The following is a 7225-nucleotide window of genomic DNA, read 5'->3' as shown; positions in this document are numbered from 1 at the left end:
GGATCTGCACGCGCTCTCTGTGAGCGCGGCGTGCATGGAGTTTGGGCCTAATGACTCAAAAGTTATACTCAAACCTAAGCACGGTTATGTTCCGAAATCCCTCAACACACCGTTTAGGGCGCAGGTTATCTCCCTGTCAGCCCTACCGGTCCCTGATGAGGAAAGAGACGCGAGCCTCCTCTGCCCAGTCAGGGCATTACGAGCTTATGTGTCTCGCTCGTCTGGTTTCAGACAGACGGAGCAGCTCTTTGTTTCGTTTAGCGGACGTTCTAAGGGACTAGCCGCGTCGAAACAGAGCCTATCCAGATGGATAGTTGATGCTATAGCGCTGGCATACGCCTCAAGGGCATGCAGTGCCCGTTGGGTGTCAGAGCGCACTCCACGAGAGGCATGGCCTCTTCGTGGGCCTGGTCAAGTGGGATTGCCTTGCAAGATATTTGTATGGCGGCAGGCTGGGCCTCCCCGTCTACATTTATAAGGTTTTATAACCTAGAGGTTCCCGCCCTGCAGGCCAGGCTGCTGTCGGTCTAAGTTTACCAGTATTGTCTGACCTGATGCGATCAGCTCAGAATGCTGCGTCTACTGAGCACAGCTCAATGTTCGACAGTAAAAAAAGTAGCAGCACGAGATGTGCCTGGGCAAACTGTGTAAGACCCACATTCCCCCCATCAGTTCAGGCCGTACCCCGCCCTGTCTGTATGATGAAATTCGCGTCTCAGCGACGCTGCCATATGTGGAAGAGTGCGGCTTCGCCCCTCCCTCTTCCTGGACTCCCTGTGAGTTCCCTGAGTGATTGTGCACTATATGTACCCCGGGCTTTCGCCCTTGGGTCTTTGGTGTCAGATCTCAGCATGCACGGCGTTTTGCATTGGGTCCCCTAGCGTAAGATATCTTACGCAGTACGAGAGACCTCTCGTAAGAGAACGTACTCGGTTACTAACGTAACCTCGGTTCTCTCTAGAAGAGGGAACGAGTACTGCGTATCTTGCCGTGCATGCACACGCTCTGGTTGCTTCGATGATGAAAAACCAGATAATAGCTGCCTGCGAGCGGTATTTATAGGCCTAGACCACGCCCATTTCGGCTGGACGTGACGCAGCGGGCGCGAAGTGCCCTGATTGGGTCTGGCGTCACGCCAGGCCTCGCTCGATAGGCTGCTGCAGTTGCCGCAGAGCAGCCAATAGGCGCGCGAGCTGTCTCGCCTATGTCTGCATGCTGCCGCAACGCGTTTTGCATTATTACAAAATTAAGGATAATTTTTGGCTTCAATATCTCGCGGAAAAAGGATTTTCCCCTAGCGTAAGATATCTTACGCAGTACTCGTTCCCTCTTCTAGAGAGAACCGAGGTTACGTTAGTAACCGAGTACGTTCACTTTAAAATGAAAATTCTGTCATCATATACTCACCCTCATGTTGTTTCAAACCTGTATGAATTTCTTTCTTCTGCTGAACAGAAAGGAAGATATTTAGAAGAATGTCAGTAACCAGGCAGTTTCTGGGTCCTGTTGACTTCCATAGTAGGAAAAAATATATGGAAGTCAATGGGACCCAGACACTGTCTGGTTACTGAAATTCTTCTAAATATCTTTCTGTTTATTGAACTGTATAAAATCAATATCACATACACCCATTCTGGCAACACAGATGAAGAGAATACTAGTGTAAAATGTTCAAATATGTTGTTGTTTTTTCCTTTAGGTCCTTCAAATTTGGCAGCTTCAATTTCGTTTTATTCTAACCCCACACCACATATACATACACACACACACACACACACACACACAAACAAAGGCACTTTTAAGAGCCACGTCCGTCTTGTTAACCTGTACTCATCAGTCTCTCTCTCTCTCTCTCTCTCTCTCTCTCTCTGTTTACACATATATATTTGTTTTATCTGTCCATCTCTTTGTTGTGAGTCTTTCTGTCTGTTTGTTTTTGTGTATATTTGGTGTCTAGTCATGACAAGGCCCAAATTCAGGCCCTGCCCTTCTTGCCAGACTCCCAATCAGGCAAGCAGGAAAACTTGCCATGTCTGTTTTGCAAGCCTGTCCACCAAAAAGAAAATTAAAGAAAAAGTGGTGTCACTGTCACTGGATAGCCAATGGGGGAAATCTGTCCTTAAAAGCAGAAATGGTGTTAGTTAGTGTTACGTGAAGTGAAGTTGAAAACCCGTGTTTTTCTCATACTGAATATCAGACAAGTACCAATGTGATCTGGCCTTTAAAAACATAGTCTTATTATTTAATACATAGAAGAATCCATCTTTACCTATAAATTGTGCTAAAGAGAAACAATAAGTTGTGTTCTCTGTCAAGTAAGTAAGTCATGATGGCAATGGCAGAAACTGCAGGAGTACCTCTGGCTTTATCTGAAACTGGCCATTGATTGTATAGACCCTTTTACTGTTTGTACACAATGATGACGTATGCGCACGCATATTGGCAACGGAAGTATGGCGAGAATCACCAGCATGTCAAGCTACGCAAGCGGATTAAACAACAGACGCAAGCATTTTTTATTATGTCCTCGCTCCAATCAACACGTTTAATCGCCTGCAGCCACTCTTCTGAAACGGCCGTGATCCTGTCGGAATAATATAAAACTTAAGCCCCTTGGTGGAATATCGATTAGTGCAACCGTAAACGAAACAACCAGACATTTTGATGCTGGGAAACCGTTTTGATAAACTTTCGGAGTTGCTAACACGTTAGAGCCAGTGGGGAAAAACACCACTTCCGTTGCCAAAATGCGCGCGCAACTATTTGATCACGTGGCCTGTAAAAGGGTCTATACAGTTCATTATTCAGTAATGTTTCTTCTAAAATAATTATAATGAAACAGTTTACGACACATTTTCTTGCATTGTACTCCAACTCCATTAAATGTCCTTAAATTAAAATAGCTTTATACAGTACTGATGTTTCGAGAATTCAGTGGGTTTGTTTAACGAATGTGTTATTACTGCTTTTGTTCATTTCAGGTGAGTAAACTTGAAGCTGTGGGATACAAGCCGATTTTATTTATTGGCAAGCCAGATAAAAGGGCTTCGAATAAATGGGTTGCAGAAATAATTACCCATCTGCACCCCACTCCTGTCACTAAAATTCTTTTGGAGAAGATGCGGAGGGCCTATGAATTTATCTTGACAAAATGTAAGTAATGTTTTGGTTTAGAAATTATGAATATTTAGAATACATCTATATTTCTTTGTTAATATGTACAGATTTTAAATGAAAGTAAACTTGTATTATAGCAACCTATAGGAACCTTGTTCCTCTGTCTTCCCAACTCTCTCCAACCTCTCTCTTTCCTACTTCCTCTTCTACTTTTACAACTATTCTTCCTTCAGTTTCTTCCCCACCTCCACTGTCTTTGCGACAAATGAAAAGGACAAACACCTCTACCTCTTCACACTATTCTGCCTCTGTCTCTCCTCCATCTGCCTCTTCCATTCCCACGTCTTTGAAGAACAGAAGAAAAGGTAACTTTTTGCATAGTACATACTTGCTCTACACTGTTAATAAATTTGCTCCCAGTCACAGTTGACTTAATGTAAATTAGATTCATCGGCTTACCGAATCATTGGTAGCCAGTTCACAGTATCTAGTTATTTAGCTGTGGCCAATGTCCAAGGGCGGTGGTTAATGTCAATCCCTGACTTAAGCAAAGAGGACTTTGGGAAAACCAATCCTGTACTTTTTGCTTGATTGACATAAACAGGGACAAATTCACTTTGACATGAATGGAAAGGACTGTATATCGCCTCACATGTGAAATTATAAATATGGACTGATTCAGCTACAAAGCATGGCATTCATGGCTTAATAAGCATTCCTTGTTTTTTCATTATTTCAGGTTGCCGAAAATGTAGTAGGCAAAAGGTGTTCCTTTCTGATCGTATAACTGGGGAACGGATAAATGAGGTAAAATATGTTCTGTAAGGCTGCATTCTTATCTCAATGACTGATTCTGACCTTTCAAAATTAATACAACAATATGTTATGCCCTATTCATTGATTGCTTAAACAGTTAGAATACTTATTACTTGTGTTTGTGTGTGTAGGGGAAAGCCGAATTGAGAGTCCACTGGTTGCCTTGCACTGTGTGGTAAGTTATGTTTTATTAATTATTTAATTCCATTGCAATGCAAATTAGTCCATTCCATGACTAATACAGTTCAACTGGTTTCTTGCAAGCAGCATGGAAGTTCATGTCAGTGTTGTCTGTGGCAAGAGAAAACTCCCTGGTCCTGTAGTTGATCCCGTCAGTAAATCATCCTCTGAGGTAGTCTTTAGAGAAACTGGAGTGAGGTCGATTGTCAGTACTCAGAAGCAAATAGCAATGAGGTAGAGGCATTTGGAAGAGCTAGATCCATCAGGTAGGCCCTTGTAACCTTTAGGACATGCATTCCGATGATGAAAAATGATGGAATAGTCTTCCGAGCATTCCAAATTCAGACACACTCTCTCAGTCCAGACTAAAGACAAATATCTGGACTGTCTTTAGTCTGGACTGAGAGAGTGTGTCCTAATTTGGAATGCTCGGAAGACTATTCCATCATTTTAAAGACAAATGGGAGAATGATCTACCTCCTTGTCTTCATTTAGAATATTCTATTTGTAATATCCTGGAATTTTGTGATTAACACAATGGATTATAGGTAATGAGGAGCTGGACCATTCAGTGCTTTCTGAGTTATTAATAGAATTCTAAAATTAGCTGACAGACAGCCAATGTATGGACAATAAAATGGTCCTGATGTGATCATGTTTTCTGTCTCTAGTAAGTACTCTAGCGGCTAGCTCTAGCTCTGAACTAGCTTATTTATTGAGCCTGCAGGACATCCACTCGGTAATGCATTACAAAAGTAGCAGTGATTCATGCACACATAAATTAATTTTTCAGCATCTGAAACTCTTATGTGTCATAAGTTAGTTTTTCTGGAGAATCCTGTTGTATGTGCTGGAAATGTTATTTTCAAAGGAACATAAGAACATCAAACATAAGATCTGTGTTCTAAACTGTTGTAGATGACATAACATTTTCCTCATCCCACTAATGACAACTTAATCCCTCAGTTTATCAGAAACATTTTGAAATCAGTAAATTTGGAAATACATGGCTTTCAATGTACAGAAACTGTATGGAAAATTGTGTAACTAGAGCTGCCAGACAATTGTAGTTTAGGAAAAAGTACCATATTTTCCTGTGAGATGCAATGTTGTATAAAAAAGTGCTAAATGAAAATACACCAATTAAGTCCAAGTACCTCAAATTTGTTATTAAGTAAATTGAGTACATGTACTCAGTTACATTCCACCGCTGGGCTTAACCAGAGTTAATGCTACTTTAACAAGCATCAATACATTTCAAGGAACTCTCTAAATTTAACCCAACAGTGATTTTTTTTTTTTTTTCTCTGTGTTCTAATGAAATTTTGTGCACTTATGATATTTTACAGTGGCAAAACCTGGGATGACACATGGGAGCCTGCCAGTGAATTCCTACATGCTATGCCTAAGTCCCCAGATCCCAACCAGCTTTCAGCATGACAGCCTAGTCACCTGGACTCTCACCTGGAAGTTTATTTTTGAGGTTTTTTTTTTCTTCTTTTTTTCTTGCTTTTGTTCATTAAAGTTTTTTGCACAATACCCTCTCTCTTGTCTCTTGTTGTGTTTATTTTCTTAATGGTGTTTAAAAACAAACAAAAAACTTTTTCATTTTTCATGAAATGAAAGCTTTAGCGCAAGTTCTGCCGGGAAGACTCAATTGTTACGTCACTTATTACCTTCTCATCTATCCAATCGTGTTCTAAAACTTGTAGTAAAAAAAATCTGTAATTACACATGTCTGAGTTCGCAGATGCTGACGCCTACATTCCCCTTCATCCTCCCCACCACCACCAGGATGGTCCCTCCCCATACCTCACAGGGGGTCGGCTGCGCCCCTACATTCGTCTTCAGGCAGGAAATGCAGATTCCGTTCCGCTCGGATTGCGAGCTACGCATGGGGCCAATGCCAAAGAACTTTATATCTCAATACTTGCTTGCTGGGCTGTTAATAAATGCATACTTGTTACGTTATTTTGCCTCCCGAGTCTTTCTGGTAGAACTGCACAACAGCCAGGAAGTGTGAGAGATCATAAGAGTTAGTGCTGTTTGTCATAATGGCTTTCCAAAAGGCATTATTTTTACATATTTTTGTTTTAGTATAAGTAAGTCTACTTGAGTCTGGTATGCTTGCCATAAATAAATACTACAGAATACTACTAAAGCTATTAAAATGTCACTTAAATGTTGTAGTCCTGTTTGAAATGTTCAATTACAATATTATATATTAATTCCTTTAACATTTATAATTATAATTGTCATTAACTATTTATATTTGCCTTGCATTTATTCACACAGCAAAATCATTTAAAATTAATCATGTAAATATATATATATCATTATTTTATTTTGGGGGGCAATGTGTTCTTCAAAGGGAAGAAAATAATGTATTTTCTGGTGGCTCCTGGTTTGTTTGTTTTTTAAAAAAAGAAAAGAAAAATTAAAGTCTTTAAATAGTTTGGCATATCAATACATTTTGGGAAATTAGTACAAAGTGTGTGCAATCATCTTTAAATGTTACAGACACATTTTATTTGATTAAGAGATTAACTTACATCTGTTTAAAACAAAATACTGCATGCTAGAATAACTATAAAGAGTAGGCTACTTTTTGTAATTATCTTCAGTCGGAAGAGCCTGTTTTTTTTTTTATTATTTATTGCAGAACTTATACATACATGGTCAGGGAAATTAAGTGTTGTTGTATTTCTTTCAGTGAAAAATAACAACTACAAAATAAATAAATATCCTGGATTTGCGTACATCAAAAGTCGGAAGAGCCTGTAAATACCATATATGGACAAGTGTGACGAGGCTTTGACGTTTCCATGGCGCCAGAAGGAAAAGCTGTGGTTGGACTAACGTTTAGGTCAGAATAAAAAGCGCTCCATATCGCAAAATATGTTTTGCTGTCGTTATGACGTCAGTAATACTGTCCTTTAACAATGAGGTATTGCTATATTGAAAGAAATTACAAGTTTACCGAGATCCTAACCCTAACCCTATAGTGTAACTACACACTTCAATGAACTACAATTTACAGCGCCCGTCCCATCGACACAGTAATAGAGGCTTATGGGTAATGTAGTTTAAAAACGTCTAGTAATAGAATTAA

The 7225-nt window shown here is 40.0% G+C and overlaps 1 long non-coding RNA gene across 1 annotated transcript; it reads left to right on the top strand.

Annotated features, from left to right (window-relative positions):
• Positions 1 to 3854: 3854 nt before the first annotated feature.
• LOC309508724 lies at positions 3855 to 5574 on the top strand. The gene is made up of 3 exons (XR_014209694.1): positions 3855 to 3924; positions 4065 to 4108; positions 5463 to 5574. It is a non-coding gene; the product is annotated as an uncharacterized lncRNA (long non-coding RNA).
• The last annotated feature ends 1651 nt before the right edge of the window (positions 5575 to 7225 follow it).

The sequence above is a fragment of the Leuciscus leuciscus genome (assembly GCF_965113295.1).
Source record: "Leuciscus leuciscus genome assembly, chromosome: 11".
Lineage (NCBI taxonomy): Eukaryota > Metazoa > Chordata > Actinopteri > Cypriniformes > Leuciscidae > Leuciscus > Leuciscus leuciscus.
Note: the sequence above shows the minus strand (reverse complement) of the source record. Positions and strands in the feature narration are given on the sequence as shown.